The sequence below is a fragment of the Pestalotiopsis fici genome (assembly GCF_000516985.1).
Source record: "Pestalotiopsis fici W106-1 unplaced genomic scaffold PFICI_Scf_1, whole genome shotgun sequence".
NCBI lineage: Eukaryota > Fungi > Ascomycota > Sordariomycetes > Amphisphaeriales > Sporocadaceae > Pestalotiopsis > Pestalotiopsis fici.
Window position 1 is genome coordinate 1,488,240 of NW_006917091.1, and position 12,369 is coordinate 1,500,608.

The following is a 12,369-nucleotide window of genomic DNA, read 5'->3' on the forward strand; positions in this document are numbered from 1 at the left end:
AAAAACCCCAAATTAAGGTATATATATATACGCCTACGGGTAGGAAAAGTTTTCTCCCCCCCCCTCTATTATTATATTTTTATATATGTAAAATAATAATTCGTATTCTTATAATTATAATTATTCGTATTAAATTATACTTTTATATATAAATACCTAATTTTTCGTATATTAATTAGGTTTGGTAATAATAAATATAGCATAAATATAGTTATATTAAATTATATATATTTATTCGTTTATTCGCAATTATATGCGTTTCCTTTTATTATTTAGTAATTACCTAACTTTTACTATTTTTAATAAATTCCTATTTTATAATATAATTACGCTGCTTAGTTACTAATAAATATTTTTGGGAAATTAAGCTTAAATATTTTAGCTAGACGGTTTATTTTTATAAATTCGACCTTTTATTAAAAGCTAAAATTAGGGCTATTAGCTATAAGCTTCCGATTTATATAAAGCAAAATAGTAGTTTTATAAATATATTTATTTGCTTTAATTTAGATAATTCGGATAATTTAAATACGCCTTTTACTTTATTTATACGCGCGGCTGCAAATTATATAATATATTTTCTTATGCTTTAAAACGGCATTAAACGTAATTTTAGGTAATCGATAAATGCGTTATATTTTATAAATTTAAATATACGGAATTTTTAATAATTTTACTAAAATATCGTTAAAGCAAAAATAATTAATAACCGTATAAATCCAGCTAAAAAATAAATAATATAATTTAAAATCCTTATAACCCTTTATTTATATTCGGTTAATTATAATATCGTAAATATTAGCGGCCTTTTATATAAATCGGATAACAAAATTATTAAGCATAATATTATTATTAGAACGCTTATGCTATTCGGTAAAATCTTTAGTAATACTTAAAATTATATCGCGTATATGTTATTTTTAGCGTTTATAAGCCCTAAAATTTCTTCGAAGCTATAATATATTATATATTTAACCGGTAATAATAATTCTCCTAATATAAACGAATTTTTTTTTAATATTAATAAGCTTATATAAATTAAAAAGATTAAATATATTTTTCGCCTAAATTAAAAAACGAAAAAAACGGATAATATTAAAATTTATTTATTTATAAAAAAAGAATTATTACCGTCCGAGCCCGCCGATAATAATTTGCCGGACCCTTTTTCGCTTTTAATTAAAAAAAATAAAAATAAAGAAGCTTTTTATATCTTTTAATAAAGCCAAAATTATACGAATTCGCTAAAAAGCAGTTAAACGGCGATTTTATATATTATTATTTAATACGGGCTTAATTTTTAATTTACCTTTTAAAAATAGTAATTACGGGATTTCGTTTATTATTAAATCCGAAATAAATAAAAACGTTAAAATTAAAAGTAAATCGCTTAATTCTTTTTAATAATTTTTAAATATTCGCTTAGCGATAAATTATTTTAATAGCCTTTATATAAGGATATAAAATAAGGCCGCTTAACGGGATTAGTTAGTTAACCTCCTTTATTTATTTAATAATATATTTAAAAATAAGGAACTTAATAACTTATCCGATAAATTCTTAAGCCTGGCGGATATAGTATTATATTATCGTGCGGTAGCTATAAATAAAAAAAATAAATTCGTTTTCGTTTATACGCAATTATTTATTAATAATATTCGCTTTTCGTTTATTTAATTTATTAGTTGCATTTATACGCAATTATTTCCAGTCGTTTAAATTTATTATATTTTGCTATTATTATTTTTTATATTTATAAATTTAATATAATATAAAAACGCATAAAAAAAAGAATACCTTTTATTTATTTATATTTAAATTCGTATATTTACTTTTATATATTATTATTTGTTGCACGGATGTTAATATAGCATCGTATAGTGCATAAAATTAGCTTTATAACGCATATTATATCGTTATAATAGCTATAAAACCTATCGAAATATCGTTAAATAACGATATATAGGAAATCAGTAGAATTTACCCTATACTAACCTATAATTAGTATAACACCATTTATAGCCATTATTTATAATGCTATATAATTAATAAGTTATTATAGTTAATTATTATGGCTATTATAGCTATTAAAACCTATTGGAATCTAGTGGAACGTTCTATTAGATTAAGCCCTATTAAATATAGTTAGTATACCTGGCTATAATAGTCCTAAGGTTATAGGGTAACCTATACCGTAGAAATTTATAAAATCTTATAGTTTCTTCGATTATAAATCAATTTTATTACTAATTAACTTAATTATAAATTTAATTTATTAGTAATATATTTTAAAATATTTTTATTAGTTGATTTTATAGGTATAAAAGGTAGTTATTTCTTTATAGTTAGTTATTTTTTCCTTAAGCTTTAATAAAATCAATTATATAGCCCTATAATTACTTTTTATAGCCTAATTTTACGAATTATATAAACGCTTCCCTGTGCCTAAGTTTATAATTTACTAATTATATTTTAGAATAGGTTATAAGCCCGGTCCGGTATAATATCGATTATATTAGGAACCGGACTTTATATCGAAAATTATAGCCGCTTTTTTAAACGAATTAATTTAACGTAAACTCTAGAATTCCGTTATAATAGCCGATTTTTTATAGGCCTATATATAAGCCTATATAAGCCGTAACTATATCGAAAATTATAATTAAATGGCTAATTATAGTAATTTTACCCGTTATAGCTATATAACGGCTATAAAATTACTTATAACTAATCCCTATTATAATAGCCGATTTATTATAACACCCTATAATACCTGCTATATTATATTATAGCACCTAAATCCTATTATACACTTTATCGATAAAATAAAAGAATTAATTTCTTTTATTTTTATTTTTCTTAACGATTCCTTTACCGTTTTTAACGATAATTATACCGTTATAATAGCAAAAATTCGGCAAAATAAATAACTTTATCCGTATTATTGCCGGATACCAAATACTAGAAAAACAAAAACTCTCCGGATCCGGAAATTAAAATACGTAGAAATCTATGTTGCAGTTATATTTTAAATTGCTAAGAATCGATCGGTTTTTTAAAATTACCGATATATATAACGGTATAACCGATATTTAGAAAGCCTAGGCATTATTTTTAATTCGTTAGAATTTAATAACAAAACCGTTAAATTTAATATTCGATAAAATAAATCTATATAAAGCCTTATCGACTTTATAATTAGCCTATTAAGGCACCGGACCCATATTACGTTAATAATTATATTTCGAATTTTATATTATTAAATTCGAGAATTATAATTCGTTAAACGAATTTATATCTATTTTTAAAGGATATATTTTAAAGCTTTTAAGCGTTAGGGTTAAAATCGATAATATCGATTAAAAAACGATTTTTATTGCAGCCTTCTAATCAGCTTACCCTATATAGGCTAACCGTTAACGCAGTGCTTTACGATTTATAAATCCATTTACCCTTAAAGGGTTAATTACGGATATTTTAGATAAAAACCGACGGGATCCGGATACGGCTATAGGAAATTCTTATTATACGGATAATAAAAAATCCCGGTTCCCCCGATCTAATCAAAATTAACGGGGAACCCAAAGCGGAAATAGGAAGAATTCGAATAAATCGAATAAAGGGAAAAAACCGAATAATTCGAATAAATCCAATAATTCGAATAATTCGAATAAGTCGAATTCTACCACAAACCAGAAATCTAAAAAATAGGGAAATTTACCCCGTAACGAAGATTCGGACGAAAACGAATCGTTTTATACTTTTTCGAATATTTCGAATAATTCGAAAATTTCGAAAAAGAAATTAACCACCTTTCCTAAGGACTAGTAGTTATACAATATAGGCTTTTTAAAGCATATATCGAATAATAAGCACTTATTCGATAATTTTACTATAAAATCGGATTTTTTACCGATTATTATAAATGGTGGAAAAGTATTTCTAAAAGGAATTAGAAATATTACGCTTTTTTTTAAAATTAACCGGGAAATACGTAAAATAACGTTATTAAACGTGCTTTACGTATTAGAATTTCCGCTAAATATTATATCCGGCTAATTGCATTACTAAAAAGGCGGTATTATAAGCGGGAATAAATTATATAATTTTAAAAATAGGCCTTTTGCTACGTTAAATTAAAAAAAACGTAAATTTTTCCTATATTTAGCTAATAAATTAAAGCCTAATATAGCATATTTAGCCATAAATCCACTAAAAGTAATAGAAAAAGCCCGTATAATCGGTTTAAATTACCCGGAACCGAATTCGGATACGAAATCTAATAAAACCACGGATTTCGAGGAAATCGAATTAATTTCTAATTATTCGAATTTCTTTATAGCTACGGAAAAATAATATAAACGATTTAGCCACTTTAACTACGATATTTTAGCTAAAATAGCTAAAATAATTACGGGGATTCTTAAAAAAAAATTAAAAAAGGAGGATTTAAATTACGAATCTTATATTTCGGGAAAATTTACCCGAAACTAACCCTATACGAATCCGAATAAGGCTAATAAACCGTTATATCGTATTTATATCGATACGGTTTATATTACCCCTTTTAGCTATTCCGGTTATAAATATATAATTAGTTTTACGGATAATAAAACCGGATTTCGGGAAATTAAATTTTCTAAAAAAAAAATCCGATATATTCGATATCGTAACAAATAAAATCGAATATTATAAAACCTAATTCGGAAAATATCCGAATATTATTCGCATAAATAACGGTAAGGAGTTTTCCCCGGTTAAATTAGAAAATTATCTAACCGAAAAAAGGATTATTTTCGAACTTATAACTCTTTATATACTAAAATAAAACGGTATAGCCGAACGTACGAACCGGATTATTATCGAAAAAACTAGGACGGTTTTTATCGATTTATAACTCCCGAAAAACCTTTAGGAATTCGTTGCAAAAATAATAATTTATTTAATAAATTTTATTATTATAGTATCCGGTCCATTTACTCCTTATTAGGAATTTTATAATTATTTCTAGCTAAAACGGGATAATAAGCCTAATTTATTTTAAATCTATATATTAGGAATACCGGTTTTAGTTTATAAACCGAAAAAAATCCGTAAAAACTCCGATAAATTCGGAATTACCACCGAAAACGGGAAAATAATTAGATATAACGGTAATAAAATTTATTACGTATATTTTCCCGATTAACCGTATAAATTATAAATTATACGGACCTCTTATATTCGATTATTACTTAAAAATCGAAAAAAAGGAAAAAATTACCGGATTTAGAATTACCGGATTAGGAAATAATACCGGATAAAAATTCCACCAACGGTAAATTTATCTAATCACAAATCCCGGAAACGGTGGATCCATAAAATCCAAAAAATCCACCTCCCGGAAACGATCGAATTCTTCGATCTATTACGAATAAGTCCATAATCAACGATCGACCGGACTTACCCGGGAACGAATCCAATATAAATAATAAATCTAATATAGATTCCGAATCCATAAATATTAATAATACCTTTTCGATTATTCCGAATAAATCGAATATTAAGGTAATTCTTCCGAAACTTACGGATTCCGAACGAAATAAATTCGTTAAATACGACGAATTATTCGCCGATATCTCGTATTATTTAATTATCGAAAATTCAGGCTATACGGAACCGAAAACAATAAAACAGGCATTAAAAAGCCCTAAAAAAAATAGAACCAGGCTATATACGCTAAATTACGGCAATTAATTTAAAAAAGGACTTTTTAAACCATCGATTAAAATAAAATCCAAAAAGCCGGTAAAATCCCATTATTCGTAAAATAGGTATTTAAAAGGAAAACCGATAAAAACGGTAATATCAATAAATACAAAGCTAAACTAGTTATACGTAAATTCAAATAACGATATAAAATCGATTATTTCGAAACGTTCGCTATAGGAACAAAATCCACTACCTAAAGGCTTTTATTAGCCTTAGCAGCCTATTACGATTAAGAAATCGAACAAATCGATATAATCGGTGCCTTCCTAAACGGGGAATTATATAAAAAAATATATATTACCCTTATAAACGGATTATCCGAATTCTTATCCGAAAACCCGGATTTAAATAATTTCGGATAGAAAATTAACGAAAAAGACTCCTAGGTAATCCAGCTCAAAAAGGCCTTATACGGTCTTAAACAAAATCCACGCTAATAGCAAATTATACTAAAAAACAATTTAAAAAAGCTTGGATTTAATCCACTTATTTTAGACGAATCAGCGTATTTTAATAAAAATTCTAATATCTTTATTATTACGTATATAAACGACTTCTTGATTTTTGGTCCTAATTTACGTAAAATCAACCAATTAAAATAAGATATTTCGAAAAAATTCGAAATAAAAAATCTAAAACCAATCTTTTATTTTCTCGGTATACAAATTAAAAAAAATCGAGAAAATAAAACAATTCGTATAAACCAGGCAATTTACCTTAAGAAGTTACTGGAAATTAACGGATTTTCCGATATAAAACCGGCTAATATACCACTTAGCCCTAAATTCCCAAAATCGTTATATACGTCAAAAAATAAAAACAACGAAAAACCGGCTTTAAAGGAATTTATCCACTTATATTAACATTTATTAAGTAGATTAATATACGCTATAATCCAAACCAGGCCCGACCTAACTTACCCTATAGCATATCTAGCCAAATATATACAAAACCTATCGAAAACCACGATAAAAAAAATAAAAAAGGTATTTAATTATTTAAAATCCTATTACCACTTTAGAATTACCTTTAATAGGAAAATAAAACCCGGATTAATAGGTTATTCCGATGCCGATTTTGCTAATAATTACGAAACCTATAAATTAACGTCCGGTTATTTATTTACGTTAAATAACGGGCCGATAAATTAAAAATCGAAACGGCAATTTATAATTTTTTTTATTAACCATTAAAGCCGAATTTAACGAATTAAAGCAGGCTATCCGTAAAGCAATATAGTTAAAAAATCTCTTTACGGAAATCGGTATTAATATAAATACCGTATTAATTAAAAAAAATAATACGGGGGCTATAAATTTAGCATATAATCCGGAATATCACTAGCGTATTAAATATATTATTATACGGTATTTTTACATACGGCAAAAGGTTGAAAATAAAAATATTCGAATCGAATATATTTTAACCAACGATATACCAGCAAACGGCCTTATAAAACCACTTCCTAAAAATAAATTTTAGAAATTTATTAAATTGTTAAATTTAACCGATATTATTTAATAAAAGGAATATTATACGGATATTAATACAGTATCGTATAATGCATAAAATTAGCTTTATAACGCATATTATATCGTTATAATAGCTATAAAACCTATCGAAATATCGTTAAATAACGATATATAGGAAATCAGTGGAATTTACTTTATATTAACCTATAGTTAGTATAACACCATTTATAGCCACTATTTATAATGCTATATAATCAATAAATTATTATAGTTAACTATTATGGCCATTATAGCCACTAAAACCCACTAAAATCCAGTGGAACGTTCCATTAAATTAAGCCCTACTAAATATAGCTAATGCACCTAGCCATAATGGTTTTAGGGTTACAGGGTAACCTATACCGTAGAAATTTATAAAATTTTATAGTTTCTTCGATTATAAATTAATTTTATTACTAATTAACTTAATTATAAATCTAATTTATTAATAATATATTCTAAAATATTTTTATTAGTTGATTTTATAGGTATAAAAGGTAGTTATTCCTCCGTAATTAATTATTCTTTCTTTAAGCTTTAATAAAATCAGTTATATAGCCTTATAACTACCTTTTACGGCCTGATTTTACGAATTATATAAACGCTTCCCTGTGCCTAAGTTTATGATCCACCAATTATACCTTAGAACATTATTTTTTTTTTCGTAAATATTATAATAATAAAATTATATATTTTTTTTAATTATTATATTTTTCGCTATAAATCGATATTATCGTCGCTATAAATCTTATTTAAAATTATATTAGGGTTTCCGATTAAACTAGATTTTACTAAAATTTTTCGAAGCTTTTTTTTATTTAAATAAGGCCTCGGAAGCAAATTAATCTTTAATTCGAATTGCCTTTTAATATATTTATTTAGCTTATCGCGAAATTATTTATATTATATAAAAAAAAGCGTTTTTTTTGCTTTTATCCCGTAATAACGGCAAATTACTAAGCTTTTTTATATATATAAAATAAATATTTATTATAATTTAAGGTAAATATACCTCGATTTTAATATTTTCCGATTTATTAAATTGCTTTATTAAAATCCGTTAGCGTTTTCGATCGAGTAGCATACGGCTATTTTTATATAAAAAAAAAATTAAATATATTATATAATACTTATAAAATACTAAAAATAACGTATAATCGCCTAGATTATTTCCGGATTTTATAGTTATTTTATAATTATATAAAATCTTAGAATTTAATATAAATAATAGGTATATAAATTTAAATTAACGCAATTTAATCCGCGAATTAATGCTTAAATTAATAATTTTGCTTAGCTAATTTGCCGAAATATTTTTATTTAAATTAATATACGGATAATTACGTAAAAACGAGTACGATCGAAAGGCAAAATTATTATTAAATTATAATTTACCCGCTAAAAAAGCGTTTATCCTTCGTATAATTATTTTTATTATAATTTAATTTATTAATTTAAAGTGCTAGTCCTAAACGATTAATAAATACGGATAATTATCTCCTTTTTTCGATTTCCTGCTAATATAGCTTTATATATAAGGTCATCGATAAATATAAATTTATTAAAAACTATTTATCGTAAACCAGGTTTTTAAAGACGAAAATTCTTTAATTACCGCCGATTCGGCGTAATTTACGATAAAAACCAATAAGCCAATACGTATAAAATAATTTTACCTTTACGGTTAAAACGTAATATTAACGGGATAAAATCCCATTAATCGATAATTTTAAAATATTATGCGATTATATTTCGGGCATAATATATTAAATATTTATAATAATATTAGGTAATAAATCGCGAATAAGCATTAATTATAATATATATTTTAAAACCGTAATAGGATAATTTATAATATATATCGATATATTAAGTAAAATTTGGTCCAGGTATAATCTATCTTCTTTTTCGTCGATATAAATGGTTACGTTATTATTAAATATAATTTAAATAAAATTTCCGGTATACCTCCTATAATAAATTAAATAATATAAAAAATTTCCGTTATCGTAAATAATTTTAAAAATTAAATCGGCTAATACGCTAAATAATAACCTTTCGGATATTTTCTGCTAAAAAAAACGTTTATAATATATTTGGTTTTTTTATAAGCTATTTTAAAATATATTTGCGATATATATTTAAATTTAAGCGGATTTAGAAAATAGTATATAAAAAAATAATATATCCCGCTTTTTTTATTACGCGCTTTAAATTATTATTAATTATACCGTATTAAAAAATTTTTTTACGAATATATTAAATAAAGGAATTATTTATAATCGTTTGCTTTTAATTAGGTATAACGCTTTATTTTTAAAATCGATTATATAAGGTATAGCGAATTATATTAATATAATAGCGTTTTCGCAAAATAGCAAAAAAAAATAAAATCTTTTAATTAAAGCGATATTAGTTCGTTAGCCATTTTTAATATTTTTCGAAATTATAACGTAAATAAGGCATTTTTTAAAAAATAATAGGTGATTTTAAAAAGGCGCTTCTTAAAAAAAGGAATTATTAATTATTATTTCGAATTCTTTTAAAAATAATAAAAAAAAAAAATAAACCGCGCAAATTCTAAAAAACGTCGATTAATATTTATAATTTATTAATAATATATATAAATTAATATTCTAAGGTATAATTAGTGGATTATATAATTTAGGCATAGGGAAGCGTTCTTTATAATTCGTAAAATCAGGCCATAGGAGTAGTTATAAGGTTATATAACTGATTTATTAAAGCTTAAGGAAAAAATAACTAATTACGGAGGAATAACTACCTTTTATACCTATAAAATTAACTAATAAAAATATTTTGGAATATATTACTAATAAATTGGATTTATAATTAAATTAATTAATAATAAGGTTGATTTATAATCGAAAAAATTATCGAAATTTATAGATTTTTATAATATAGGTTACCTTATAACCTAGGGCCATTATAGCCAGGTGCATTAGCTATATTTAGTAAGGCTGGATTTAATAGAACGTTTTACTAAATTCTAATAGGTTCTAATAGCTATAATAGCTATAATAATTAATTATAATGCCTTATTAACTATATAGCACTATAAATAATGGCTATAAATAGTGCTATACTAACTATAGGTTAGTATAGGGTAAGTTTTACTGATTTCCTATATATCGTTATTTAATAATATTTCGAAGGGTTTTATAGCTATTATAACGATATAATATGCGTTATAAAGCTAATTTTATGCATTATACGATGCTGTATTAACATCCGTGCAACAATTAATTTTAATTTATAATAAAATATATAAATACCGGGAAATTTTTAATAAGATTTTCGGTATTTAGGATTTTTGCGATAAAATCTGCAAATATTATAAATTTCGCAGCAAAATAGGAAATTTTTATAATCTGCCGGGAATTTCCTAAAAAATCGCATAAAATCCAAAATATAATAGGGAAATTCTAGCAAAAATTATAGATATTATAAATTCCGTAGCAAAATAGGAGATTCCCGTAATTTGTCGGGAACTCCCTAAAAAATCGCGCAAAATTTAAAGTGCAATAGGGAAATTTTAGCAAAAATTATAAATATTATAAATTTCGTAATAAAAATAAAAACGTAATTTAAACGATAAAAAATATAAAAAACCACGGGAAAACGCATAAAATTTAAAATAAATAAGCGTAAAAATTTATATTTATTAAATAAAATCTAAATTTATATAATTATATAATTAGCTAAAAGCTATTACGCGGGTATAACTAAAAATTACCGTAAAAAACCATAAATAACCGCAAAAAACTATAAATAACCGTAAATAAGCGCAAATACGCGTGCTTAAAAAGCGAGGTATTTAAGCAAAATTATTATTATTAATATTATTAAAATTACGGCAATTGCCGCGAACCTTAATAAAAGTGGAGTAAATACGACGACGACGGTTAAATTCGTTATCGATATAAATACGCCAAATCTTATAACGACTACACTACGGGTTTCCAAAATAAACCTAAAATATAAGGGGTATTGGGGTTTATGCTAACAGGGAGCAGTAGTCTTAAAAAAGGTATTAAGCAAAAAGTATTTTAAAAATAAAGGTAATTAAACTAATTCACAAATAAAATCGTTAAAGCGTATTAAATACTTCACCTATAAATAAAATAAATGCTTAAATTAATCACTAAAATAATAACTATCTATATAAGAAGTCCTTTTATAATATATATCCGTTTATTCCCTTACTAATATCCCTTAGATTATAATGCCAAATCGACTTTATAGCCCTAAAATCGATAAAATTCAATAATCCTAATAATCCAACCGTTTAGATTATTGCCAAGACTATAATCCTGTCAGGCAACTGGTTGGCAGCTATTAAGGATGGTGGTTCCCGTCTTAACCTATTCCCGGCTTTCGGTGCTAAGCCCCTCCCTTCTTTCCTTAAGCGCCAACACATTTATTTGTTCTTATGCAAGGGTGCATGTTCGTAACAAATCTTTTTAAATATATTAGCGTATAACGGACTAAAAACGCGCGGGAACGCGCGGGATTAAACGGAAATCTTATAAGCTTAATAATAATAGCTTTATATAAATTTATATCGGTAATAATAAAGCGGGTGCTATTAAATTTATTAAAACGGGTAGCATCGGTATATTTGCGCTTTTAAGCGCTATCGTGCTTAAATTATTAAGCTATAATAAATATAAATATACGGAAATAATTATATTTATAAAAAAAAAATTTACCTTTTTACGCTAAATTATAAATAAATAATTTTTACCGCGGCCGCTATAATAATAATTCGTATAAACTCCGTCGAAAAAATTAATTACTATTAAATAATAAATAAACGGAAATAAATAGGATTAACCGGGTTTTTATATTAGCGAAGCATTTTTTATAAAATCTTTTTAAGCGGAATTAATTAAAATATTATTAATAAATAATTTTATTATCGCTTAAAAATTGCGGATTAACGAATATAAATAAAGGAAAATAAAAAAAATAAATATTATTAAAAAGCATTATATAAGCTATAATAATAGCGTAACGCTTTTAGCGAAATAAATTAAAATCGGCGATTTTTTTATTTTAATTAATTTTAATTATTTTTAGTTTA